A 13,836-nucleotide genomic window follows, 5' to 3' on the forward strand; every position below is an offset into this window, starting at 1 on the left:
GAAAAAATATGGATAGGGGCATAGCACTCAAAAAAAAAAAAAAAAAAAATGTTCAGTTTGGTAATTAAAACACTAAAACAAGTTAGAAACCCAATAAAATTGCTAACACTGGTTTAAACATCTTAAATTTCTAATAAATAAATAAATATTACAGTAAATATAGCAATGTAATATATACATACTAATTGATATTTCTATTCACTGATTTTTTTTTTATTATAAAATTTAAAACAGTAAAAGAGATAAGCAATCAATAACAATGAACACGGGATGCACAAATTGCACATGTGAGATACGAAGTAACAAGTTTACGAAGCTTAAAAAATACGAATGAAGATAAGATTCTGAAAATTTATTTACATTTTTCATAAATAAATGATTGAAGATTTCATGGAAGGGGAAATACATTTCACCATAATAATGTAAAAACCCACAGAATTCCAGCTATCGGTATTATCACAAATGCAACAAGATTGAGTTTACTACCCGTTTATAAGGTTTATTTTAGCCATATGGTGCAAGGAAGCCTGAGGCTTGTGCTGCACCAGCCAAAAAAAATTCCCCGCGTTACCCTGAGAGAGAGAGAGAGAGTGTGTGTGTGTGTGTGTGTGTGTGTGTGTGTGTGTGTGTGTGTGTGTGTGTGTGTGTGTGTGTGTGTGTGTGTAGAAAGGATTTTGCCCATGTATTGCACTACCTCAAATAAGGAATGCTTCACTAATAGAAACGACTATTGTTACTTATTCTCGGTGGGCGCCACCACAGATATGGCACAGTTTCAAAGCTAGTTGGGTTTCATCGGTGGGTGGGCATGTACCCTGGTATCGTAACTGAAGTGTTTTTTATTCAAGGTAGCAATACATGGGCAAATCATTATGAGGGATGAGTAGATATGGTGCATCTACACTGATATTATATAGTAATGTTTATTATGTACTTGTACACATAGTAAAAAATGGATGAAGGAACTGAAAAATGAGAAAATTATTTTCTTAGACATTTTTTATTACAATATGTTACACAATGTAAGATTAAGTAAGGTTTATTGAAGTTACACTATTTTTCAGTTGTACGAATAAAGAATGCATCCAGAGACCTTTTTTTTTTTTTTTTTTTATGTAAATCCCAAACACAAGAGGTGTTAGAACCTATAGAACTTAGTACCGTGCTTGGATTGGAGGTTGAGAAGACGAAAGAAGATATTTGTTGACATTGAACTTAAACTTCTGTAGACTGTAATTTTCAGGAAATACGTATGAAGGAAGGTTGTTCCAGAAAGCAGCAGTTGAATGAATAAATGAGGAAGATGAAAAGTTGACTCTGTGGGTTTGAAGTTGGACAGCAAATGGATGTTGGCTGGTGGCAGCACGTGTTCGGACTGTTTTGAAAGAGGGAGCAGAAATTCTAGAAGCTAATTCAGAAGAACAGTGCCCATGGAAGTATCTGTAGAAGAGGCATGCAGCAGAAATAGTACGTCTATGAGACAGCGAGTGCAGAGACTCTGTTAGAGAGGAGTCATTAATTAACCTAACTGCCCTCTTCTGAATGGAATCAAGAAGCCTGGGAGAGGTTTTGGGGGTGGGAACAATATTTATGGCAGGGCAGATTTGCGATTTATGCAGAGTGAGCAAATGTTTGGAAGAAAAGTAACATAGAGAGCGAAATGGAAAACCAAGTTTTTTAGATGCAGAAGAAGCAATATTTGTAATGTGCTTGTGCCAAGAGAGATTAGAAGTCAGGGTAATCCCCAAAAGAGATATATCATTTTGCCTAGAAATCGGAGTATCACTAAAGATAAGCATAGGAGCAGAACAATCCTTTTTGCGAGATATAAGACAAGACTGAGTTTTAGAAAGGTTGAAATCAACTAAGTTGTCTTTGCTCCACTGGAGAATTACCTGAAGATCGGCATTTAAGGAATTGGTAGCAGATTTTCGCGAAGTTGAAGCTGATTTTGACATGTGAGAAACGAAGTAACAAGTTTATGAAGCTTAAAAAATACGAATGAAGATAAGATTCTGAAAATTTATTTACATTTTTCATAAATAAATGATTGAAGATTTCATGGTGGGGAAATACATTGTTTCTCAAAATGGAAAGTGGAATGCAATGTGCTATCATCGGCAAAACTATGAATAGGAATTCCAGTCAATGGAAAAAGGTCATTAATATACAAGAGGAAAAGAGTGGGGGAAGGAACTGAACCTTGAGGGCCACCAACATTAGTGGAGACGTTAGAAGACAGAGAGCCATCTACCATCACCCTCTGTGAGTGATCAGAGAGAAAACTAGATAACCAATTACAAAAAACAGTTGGAAAACCATAAGATGGAAGCTTGTTTAGAAGACCTTTATGCCAAACACGATCGAAAGCCTTTGAGATGTCAAGAGCAACTACTTGTGTTTCACAGAACCTTTCCATTGAATCAGTCTATAAATGGGTAACATAAGCCAGAATATCACCAGTGGATCAACACTGACGGAATCCATACTGGCGATCGTTGATCAGATGGAAGGTTTCTAGGTAGTTTGAAACTTGGCGGTTAATTGATTTCTCCATTACTTTAGAAAGAGAAGAGGTAATTGCAATGGGACGATAATTGGATGGGAGGGATTTGTCACCCTTTTTAGGAACTGGTTGGAAATGAGCAAATTTCCAAGCAGAAGGAAAAACACCTTTGGAATAAGAAAGTGAAAAAAGGTGGCAAAGAATAGGAGAAAGTTCAGGAGCACAGGTGTTGAGAACAAGTGGAGAAATACCATCGGGACCTCGAGCTTTCTTAGCATCAAGATTCATCAAAATCCTTCTGACATCCTTTTGATGGAAGACCACAGGAGGCATTGAATGGAACATGTTGGGAATAGTGGGAGGTGTTTTACCAAGATCGTTAATGCATGAGTTGAAAGAAAAATGGGATGCTAGCAGGTCAGCTTTATCCTTGGCTGAAGTGACAACAGAGCCATCTGGTTTGGACAGAGGTGGGAGCAGAGATGGGCAAACGTTGCGGCCAATAGCTTTGGCAAGAGACCAGAATGCTCGGCTACCATTAGGGCAAGAAGCAAGTTTTCTACTCTTAGCCTGTTCAAACTCTAGTTTGGACTGGTTAATAACTGCTTTACAATTGTTGCGAGCTTTGGTGTAGGCAGAAAATGAAACTGAAGAATTAGAAACAAGCCAATTAGGATATGCAACATTCTTCTCTTGAACAGCCTTAGCACATTTATTGGAAAACCAAGGTTTAGATAAAGGACGAGATTTTAAAGTGGAGTGTGGGATAAAGGATTCCATTCCTGCAAGAATAATTTCACTGACACGATCTGAGCAAACGTTGACATAAGAACTTTTGAAACAGTAACCCGACCAAGGAAAAGAAGAAAAGAAGTCTCGCAGGTCATCCCATTTTGCATTCTTGTAATGCCAAACAACACGAGGTTGGGAATAGCCATGAGATAAATGTTCCATTGGAGAAGAGACAATCACCAAGTTGTGAACTGAAGTGCCTAAAGGACCTTTCACTTCAACCGTATACTTAGAAGGGTTGTTTGTGAGAAAAAGATCAAGTGTATTTGGCTGTATGATTAGGATTGTCCGGTATTCTTGTAGGTAAATGAACAATCTGTGCAAGATCATTAGTAATTGCAAAAGCCTCAGCATCTCGACCAGCTGGGTCAGTGTGACTAGAAAACAGAAGCCAGCTGGAGTAGTGAACATTAAAATCACCAAGGAAAATTACCTCACTGTTAGCAAAGTAGTACTTGAGAAAGTCAAGTTGTAAAGAGAGGAAGTCAAAGAGCTCCAAGTGATTAGTGGAGTTGGGAGAACAGTAGAGACAACAGATGACTTTGACACAATGAGGTAGAGAGATTTTAAGCCAGAGAAGCTCAAAGAGAGGAGATTCCAAATTGCCAAGTCTCTGACAGGGAATATCAGAATGGACATATGCACGAGTACCACCTTTGAGGCGAAAAGAATCATACAGCGAATAATTTGGGCATCTGAGATGAGCAGTAGTTGAATCAACCGATAACTGAGATTCTGTGAGAAAAAGTACATGGGGTTTGGCAGAATGCAAGTGGAAATGGACATCGCTGAGATTAGAATTGAGACCACGTATATTTGTGAAATGATTTAGGAAGTGCTTGGGAGGTTTAGATCTTTTCGCAGATAAGCTTGCTCTATTAGTTTGACAATTCATGGTGTATTCAATAGTAAGAAAAAGTGGGTGGGACATGCTGTATGAAGTAATGAAATTTTTGATATGGCGTACACGTGGTAAGAATATACCCAGATCCTTGACATAACGTGGCCTTGACAATGCTCCTAGCATACACACTACTGGGACTCCCTCCAGTCACTATCTGGCAGAGTAGAGGTAGCAAGATTATACACTAGCTGATCCGGAAGCCTCCTAGAGAGTTACCAATAGGTTCGGTCCGGTGTACTAACTAGTGGGCGGCCTGCGAACACTGTTTTAAAGCTGTACCCTCGAAATGTAAAGAATATTGGATCTCGCCATGACATTCATCATAACCTCAAAAGTCATCAATCATACTGCATGATGGAAGAGATAGGGAAGGATTGACCGGAACTTAGTTCTAGAGACTAAAAATGGGTTCCACCACTTCAAGCCTCCAATAAGCAAAGTGGTGGTATTTCACCGGTTGATGAGAGTCATCCACCTAGTACTGCCTGGTAACATAAAGGGGCAGCGTTCCTCCTTGTGGTGTGGGCGCCACACCTCGACCCCTGCTTACGTTGGTTCACACCTGGGTGGTCACCCACCATGTACTTGTGCATGGAGGTTATACCCAGTATTACTAACAGTCCCACCATCGTGAAGATGCAAGCAGAGGATAAGGCTGTCACAGACCATCCGGACTTTGCCAAAATTGGGTCCACTTGACTTAAGTGTTACCCGAATATCAGTTCCATCAGCGTTTTAGACTCACAGGTAGCAAGTACAGCTTGTCTGGCATATCTGAGAGAATGTCTGTGACAACTTCAAGGACCAAATTTGTCATATTTTTTCAGATAAAATTGTGTTGTAGCTTTCAGTTATGTCTTTAACTTCGCAATTAACATTTGTTGCACGATCATGAAGAAGATCGTTCTCACAAAAAATATTGAAGTGCTTGGTCAATTTTCTCAAAGGAAAAAGCTGGAATTCTTTACATTTCAAATCCTCATAACTGATACTTTAGGTTGTGTCACACAGATATAAGGAATGCAGTACTGGAATCTGGGGAGTACAATGTGTACAGAAAGGATAGACAGGATAGGAAGGGAGGAGGGGGTTATGCTATTAGTTAAGAAACATAAAATCCAAGGAAGTGAAGCCAGTCAACATCGCTGAATGGAGGCACTGTTTAAAGAAGCACTGCAGGATCATCTAGACAAGACTTCAGTTATAGCTCAGACACAGCATGGTTTTGTTAAGGGAAAGTCTTGTCTGACCAACTTGATTAGGTACTATGATGCAGTCACAAAAGAACTGGATGCAGGGAATAACTTTGATATTATATATTTGTATCTTAGAAAGGCTTTTGATACTGTTGCACATGAAGACTGCTGAACAAATTGGAGCAGTGTGGCATTAGAAGCAAATTGCTGCTATGGATAAAGGGATGGTTGAGGGGGAGAAGACAGAGAGTGGTAATCAATAGACATTGCTCATCGTGGACTAATGTTATTAGTGGAGTCCCTCAGGGTTCAGTGCTGGGTCCATTGTTGTTTTCTGTATTTATAAATAATGATATTGATGATGGTATATCAAGCTTAATGTCCAAGTTTACAGACGATACAAAGGTTGGCAGGGTTGTTAAGGACACTACTGACAGTATACTGCTGCAACAGGATCTGGAAAGGTTGAGCAGATGGGTGGAGAGGTGGCAAATGAAGTTTAACATTAACAAATGTAAAGTACTACATATGGAGCAACAGTAACCGCAGAGCAAAGTATCAACTCTGTGGTACTACACTGACAGTGGTAGAGAATGAAAAGGACCTGGGGGTAATTGTGCAGGCAGATATGAAGTTTTCTGATCAGTGCAGATGGGCTGCAAGAGTAGCTCATGGTGTCTTGTCAATGATATACATGAATTTTTCTAGCCGGATAAGGAGGTGATTATTCCCTTGTATAAGGCAATGGTCAGGCCACACCTTGAGTACTGTATACAGGTCTTTAGGCCTCATTTCAAGAAAGGTTAGAGCTGCTGGAACGAGTACAGAGAAGGGCAACAAGATTGGTGAATGGAACAAAGGGTTGCTCTTACAAAGAAAGGCTTAAGTTTTGCAAATTACAGTGTCTGGAGACTATGCACCTGTGAGGTGATCTGATTGACGTGTATAAAGCCTTGAATGGTTTGAGCATGCTCAATGCTGATGGGATTCTTCCTCTTGGTCAGAATAATCACCTGAGAGGGCATAAATTCAAATTGAGGAAAGACAGATGTAGAATAGATGTGCGGAAATTTGCCTTTAGCCAGCGGATAGTTGGTTGGTGGAACAGACTTCCATCCCTTGTTGTGGAAGTTAATAGCCTAAATAAATTTAAGGCTCAGCTGGACAGGTATTTCGAATGAACGGAGGGGTGAAATGGGAGTGGGTTTTTTTTTTTTTTTTTTTTTTGGCTGATGTTGCATAAACTTGCTTTCTTGCATCATATGCCTGTACTAATGCTAATGCTAACTGCGGGGACTCAGATACCGGGGGCTGCCTGTACTTGCATTGTTCCCTAATATATCAGTCGAGTTGGAGCAAATTCGCATTGCAAAAATGCACTTTATACCAGAACTGACTATATATATGCAGATGGTGTATATATAATTCTTAATCTAATCAACACTGTTAAATTTCTATGTATAGGGTGATTATAAAACATATCTGCCACTTGAGACTTAATATCTTTTAAACAGTAATGTTTCAGACCTTATATCTCTAGAAATTTTGGAATATTCCTATATTAGGCACGTGCTCAAGGGTGCTAAAATTTGCATAATTGTACAGCATAAGTGTATTCTGTCTGAAAATAGGCAAATAATGAATTCAGGGGAAGTTCCCATGGACTGGAGATGTGTGAATGTATTCCCGATTCACAAAGGGGGAATATCAAAGGGTGACATGGATAATTATAGACCTGTTAGCTTAACTTCTGTTCCAAGAAAAATAAGTCGCTCATTAAAGAACAAATGAAATACCATCTAATCATGGAGGGAAAACTGTGCAGCACAGTACTGGTGTGAAAGTCGAAAACATCCCTCTTGTCCAGACAGGATTCAATCCCAGACCTTTACCGGCTATCTGCAAGTGTATGATCAGCTATAGACAGCCTATTTGTGGACATTACAGGTTACTATATAGAAACAAGGTTGAGAAGCTATGGAGGTGGATGTCTAGTTTTTCCTTGAATGGATTCGAGGAAGAACTAGACAAACTACTGGAGAAGATGGATAGGTGAAATGGGAAGTGGGTTTTTTTTTTTTTTCAGATGCTGCATAACCTTGCTTTCTTTCATGTTTTCCATTACTAATAATAATGCTTCTATTCTAGTTTTTATTGCTTTAAATTTGAATGTCATCCTCCAGTTGGTGGCACAAACTCAAACTGTGATATTATCAAAAGTAATGCTGAATATTATTTGAATGCATACCCAATAAAGAAATATTCCAAAATTTAAACTCTTTCCAACAAGTACTCATACTTTGAGAGATGTAATTTTAAGATTCCTTAAACCCTGACTCTTATTTTATAATCATCCTCTTCTTTCTCTTTATATGTTGCTTGTTTAAATTTGCCAAATGCTTAGGTTGATAACAAACTGAATAAGTATTTTGAATCTACATTCACACATGAGGAATTCTTTTGGAAAGTGGATGTCAGTAGTTTATCAAACTTTAACAGAGAGCTAAATGATTTTGTAAGAACTAAGAGGAAAGTGGAAGAGAAGTTGTTGAAAACTTCTCTTCCACTTTCCTCTTAGTTCTTACAAAATCATTTAGCTCTCTGTTAAAGAAAAAGAGTACCTGGAATGGATGGGATCTATCCCAAAGGAGTGAGCAAAGAAGGCAAGCAAACCATCAGCCATAATTACAAGAGCATCTTTGAATTCAGGGGAAGTTCCCATGGACTGGAGATGTGTGAATGTATCCCCGATTCACAAAGGGGGAATATCAAAGGGTGACATGGGTAATTATAGACCTGTTAGCTTAACTTCTGTTCCAAGGAAAATAAGTCGCTGATTAAAGAAGAAATGAAAGACCATCTAGACAGGAGTGAAATTATACTTCGATCACAGCATGGGTTTGTTAATGGGGAAATCTTGTCTGATTAATTTGTTGAATAGCATGATGCAATCACCAAGGAACTGGATCCAAAATGTAATTTTAATATTATATACTTGGATTTCAGGAAAGCTTTTGATACTGTTGCACATGATAGACTGTGTACAAAGTGGAACAATGTGGCATTAAAGGAATTTAATTTGAATTTATGCCTCCCCAGATGCGTAAACTGAGCAAGAGGAAGAATCCCATCAGAAATGAGCCAGCTCAACCCATTCAAGGACTTATACACTTCAATCAGCTCGCCTCACAGATGCCTAGTCTCCAGATGCCGCAATTTTCAGAACTTAAGCCTTTCTTGGTAAGAGGACCCCTTCGTTCCCCTAACCAATCTTGTTGCCCTTCTGAATACTCCATCAAGCAACCTACATCCTTCCTAAAATGAGGTCTCCAGACCTGTACGCAGTACTCAAGGCGTGAACTGACAATTGTCTTATACCAGGGATAGCCAACAAGCCAATTGCGGCTTTAATTTCAGTCGATCACAACAAATTTTAAATATATATATAAAAAACAGATTAGTCAAAATCTAAATGTTATTATTATTATGCGTCCCACTGCATATGCCTTTTACAAATCCGTTGAACTACGTGACTACTCTTGTTGCCACGCAGCTGCTAGGCTTCTTTTGTGAAAATTCACACAGTTACATTGCGGAGAGCATAGTGTATATGTCGGATTCTTATTTAGCTTACTTAATATTAATAACTGAATAGTACTTATATGTCAATTTAATACCCTGTGATTTAAAATGAATACTATGAAAAAGAATAAAACATATCATTTTCATCAAGAGTGGGAACTAAAATACATTTTTGTAATGATAAAAGAAAAATGTTGTTGTTTGATTTGCAATGCTTCTGTGGCTATACCCAAACAAAGGATTTTTAGAAAGGCACTTCGGCGTACTTGTGGATGATTTTGAAACCAGATTCAGTGATTTTAAAACAATTAAAGACATTGTTCAATTTATTTCTTATCCATTTAATGTTGACTTAGATAAGAAAAAAATTGCAGAGAAAATTGCTGAGATTTTTCGCATGGAGAAAATAATACTTGAAAATGAAATTATTACATTGCAAAACAACATCTTCCTAAAAGTCAGATCATCAGAAAAAGACTTTTCGAAATATGTTTGCCGAGAAAAGTACCCAAACGTAAAAAAAAATGCAGTGAACTTTTAAATTCCTGTCTTGGTTTCACATATCTATGTGAATCGGCCTTTTCGTATTTGAAACAACCAAAAAAGATGAAGAATTGCTCTACTCTTACGGACTTGCATACAGAAGATTCTTTAAGGTTGGCCTTATCACAGTATATCCCTGATTTTGAAAGCTTGCAGATGACATGAAGACAAACTTCACAGAAATTAAAAATTTAAATACACATGAATTTAAAATAAGAATTCTAAATTGCATTTAATTTTAAAATTTAGAAAAACATTTTTCAATATGTGTTGATTAATTTTTTTAACCATGTGCAATGAAATTCTTCAGATGGTAGATCGTGGTACATTTTGACGAAAAACAGTAGATCTCATCACAAATTCAGTTGGTCACCCCTACCTTATACAAATGGATAACCACCTCCTTTTCCCTACTAGCAAAATTACTATATATCATTGACAATACCCAATGACCTACTCTGGGAGCCTGTCTGCACTGCTCAGAAAATTTCATATTTGACTGCACAATTACTCTCAGATCTTTTTCATTTTCTACCACCATAAGTGTAGTACCGCACAGTTCGTATGTTTCTCTGGGGTTACTTTTACCATACTTTGCATTTGTCAATGTTAAACTTCAGTTGCCACTTCTCAGCTCATCTGCTCAACTTTCTAGATCATGTTGCAATAGCTACTGCCATTTCTGTCACTAACAACCCTGCCAATCTTTGTATCATCTGCAACTTGGACATTAAGCCTGATATACATTCATCAATATCATTGATAAATATAAAAAACAACAGTGGCCCAACACCAAACCCTAGGGGACTCCACTAATAACATTAATCCCCGAACAGCAGTGTCCATTGATTACCACTATCTGTCTTCTCCCACTTAACCACCCTTTTATCCATTGCAGCAACTTTTTTTAGCGATTTTTTGCATCCAGTTCCTTTGTAACCACATAATAGTATCCAATCAAATTTGTCAGACAAGACTTTCCCTTAACAAACACTGCTATGTCTCGATTATTACTGCAGTCTTAACTAGATTATCCTACAATGCTTCTTTAACCAGTGACTCCATTATTTTCCCTGGAATATAAGTTAAACTAACAGGGTTATAATTACTCGTGTCACTCTTTGATCCCCCTTTGTGAATTAGGGATACATTTGCACATCTACAGTCCGTGTGGACTTCCTCTGAGTCCAAGGATGCTCTCATAACATACACGTATAAATTATAAATCCAGTTTAATGTAAAAATACAAATATATACTAACAGGCAGTAGCTTTCAAGACTGCCGTGTCTCTTCATCAACTGAAATTCAAATACAAAATACAATGGATAAGTGCAGTGAGCTGAGTGAGGCATGTTAATCATGTGCCATTGTTGTTGCACGGACGTGCACTGCTTTTCTACTCCACTGATCATCTAGCATTAAAACGGTTGTCTCTAGGATGGGGTGTAGATGTATGCCTTTGTGGCGGTTTATTGCCTATGGATTGTTTAATATGTTAAGTGACTTTTTTTTTAGCTGATGCTCTCATAATTTTGACTAAGGGTTTGCTTACTTCCTTTGCTGCCTCCTTTAATATAACTCGACAGATCTCATCCACATCAGGTGTTTTCTTATGTTTAACTTCAGTAATTTATCCTCCCCCTTGCTCTTAGTTATTACAAAATCATTAAACCCCACCACTAGACTTTAATAAGCTTCTGCCTCCGCTTCCCTACAGAATTCCTCATGTGTGAACGTAGACGCAAAATACTCATTCAGCTTGTCAGCTATCTGAGCAGGATCATCAACAGTCAAACAAACATATCAAGTGGACCAATATGATTCATCTCCTTCCTTCTAGAGTTTATATAAATAAAGAAGTCCCTGCTGTTTTTCTTAGCATCCTTTGCCAAAGATTTCTTGTGATCTGCCTTTGCTTGCCTAATCACTTTTGTGACTTGATTACTGACTAGCTTATATCTGCCATAGGCTTCTGTATCACCTGATAATTTATATGCATCCCATGCATTTTTCTTCTCTGCCACGAGTCTCATTAGTTCACCTAACATCATTTAGGCCTAAACCTTGAACAATATTTCTTAATCAGTATGAAAAGCCTAGTAGCTCCCACGATTAGTTCCTTGAATGCTTCCTACTTAGAATTTGCTGTTGATAACATCATCAGTTGGTCCCACTGTACAGAATTTAAAAAACTGTCTGAGACCACTCTTCCCTTTACCCCTGATGGTATTATATTTTTAAGTAAATCCCACATTAGTACAGTGTGATCATTGCCACCTAGCAGTTCCTTTATCTCCAAATTCTTAATGCACGAATAATCACTGCTGATAACCAGATCAAGAGTATTACACTCTCTGGTTGCCTCTTGAACATGCTGCTTAAGAAAACTATTATCCAATAAATCCACAAAAGTCTTGCTAATGTGCGAGTGACCAACCACAAGTTTCAGTCAATATCTGGGAAGTTAAAATCCCCCATTATAAGACATTCTGATTTACTGGCCCATACTATTTCTCTGTACAATTGTTCGTTGTACTCATTAGCGTCATTAGGCCTATAACACTCCTACTCTCAATTTTGCTTTCTCAGTGCATAGGTCACACCAAAGTAACTTAACAAGGCGCTGTCCATCTATATCAACTGGATGCACTTCCTTAGATTTTATGTGTTTCTTAACTAACAGCATGAACCATCCTCCATTCCTATCCTATCTATCCTTTCTGTACACATTGTACTCCCCACAAAACACTGTTTGTATCTGTGTGACACTACATCTCTGATATCCCGGCTTCAATAACATGACCAGCATTTCAAATTCATTCAATTTATTTACTATATTCCTAGCACTGGTGTTCATGCAAGTATACGTGCACCTGAACTAAGAGTAAGAACAACAGCCCATGTATTTATATATTCCATGATGATGACCACCATTCCCTGAAACCCCCAACACCCCACCCTCCATTCTAACAGAAGCAGTGCAATTATCACTTTCACCTCTGCCTGTGGCTACCATTAATCTTTTAGTCTGTGAATCCCCCCCCCCAAGCTAGAAGTTTTCTGACCCATCTAACACACCCTCAATAGCATCAGCAAACACTCTTGCACCCCTTCTATTTAAGTGTATCCCATCCCTGTAGAAGCAGTCTCTCGTGCTAACAAGCACAGACCATGCTGAGAAAAATTTTACCCCATGAGCCTTGCCCAATCTCTCAAGAGCTGAATTGATCGACAAGGATCTCATCATGTACTGCCTGCTATTGTGTCTGGATATAATTGCAGACACTTTCAAATTTAATCTTAACTCATGACTTTTTTTCAACATTGACCTGTACTTGTTAAGTAAATCTGTAGATCTCCTATTGTTAATGTCATTAGTGCCAATGTGCACAACAATATCACCATATTTGTACCCTTAAAAGATGATGTCTGCTCTACAACGTCATCAACTTTTGCCCCTGGCAGACATATCCTGGTCCTATTACATCTAACCTTTTCATACAATATATTAACCATCTCCCTAACAATATAGTTACCAACAATAACTAGCTGCTGTGGGACCAGCACATTCTGCTTGGAGATTGCCGCTGTGCACAAAGTGAGCTTTGCCATTGAGTTGGGCAGCTGAGAGCGCGATTGGTCCACCACGTTAATACCTTCGAGGGCATCTACCTGACTCCTAAAACTCTCATAAGTGCAAATCAGAACGCTGAGGTGCTGCCTAATTTCTTGACACACTCTGCATTTAGCACACACAAAGACATCCTCCTTGGCTAGATCATGTCCTATTCCAGAAAGTCAGCAAACATTTCACAAGTTGCACATTTTTTAGGCTGTGATGCATTGGAGAATCACCTCCCCTTGGTTCTCCCCCTGAGTCACAGCATGCCTGTTATGCCGTGCGCATTGCTTTGCTGCTCTAGTCTGGGGCATGATATCCAATTGAATACTATTGATTAACAAGATCAATAAATTTAATTAATTATCAGTACTACATTATCTAACAGATTCCTAAATGCAGTGATACATATTACGCTATCTAGTTTAATTGAGCTACCTATTTACCACAATTAAATATTTGAATTCCCTACCACTCACTCTATGCTATAACAATGGTGGCAAGATTCAAACGAAAAGTAGTAACCTACAAAATCTCTAAATAAATTAAAAATAAAAATAATGAGCAGTAATCCCAGCATAGAGGTGGAACCCATGATGTACTGTGGTGTGTTCAGTTCAAAAGTGGATATTCAGAAATCTTGATACAACTTAGATTTCAAGCTTGTGAAAAAGTCAGTTGGTAGAGTGAATA

The 13,836-nt window shown here is 38.2% G+C and overlaps 1 protein-coding gene across 3 annotated transcripts in view; it reads right to left on the bottom strand.

Annotated features, from left to right (window-relative positions):
* LOC150089255 (dynein intermediate chain 2, ciliary) overlaps positions 1-13,836 on the bottom strand; it is a 317,847-nt gene that overhangs the window by 114,495 nt on the left and 189,516 nt on the right. The gene's annotated exons all lie outside the window — the stretch shown is intronic.

Source organism: Mastigoproctus giganteus, chromosome 2, assembly GCF_048544385.1.
Source record: "Mastigoproctus giganteus isolate SK-2022 chromosome 2, ASM4854438v1, whole genome shotgun sequence".
Classification (NCBI taxonomy): Eukaryota; Metazoa; Arthropoda; class Arachnida; order Uropygi; family Thelyphonidae; genus Mastigoproctus; species Mastigoproctus giganteus.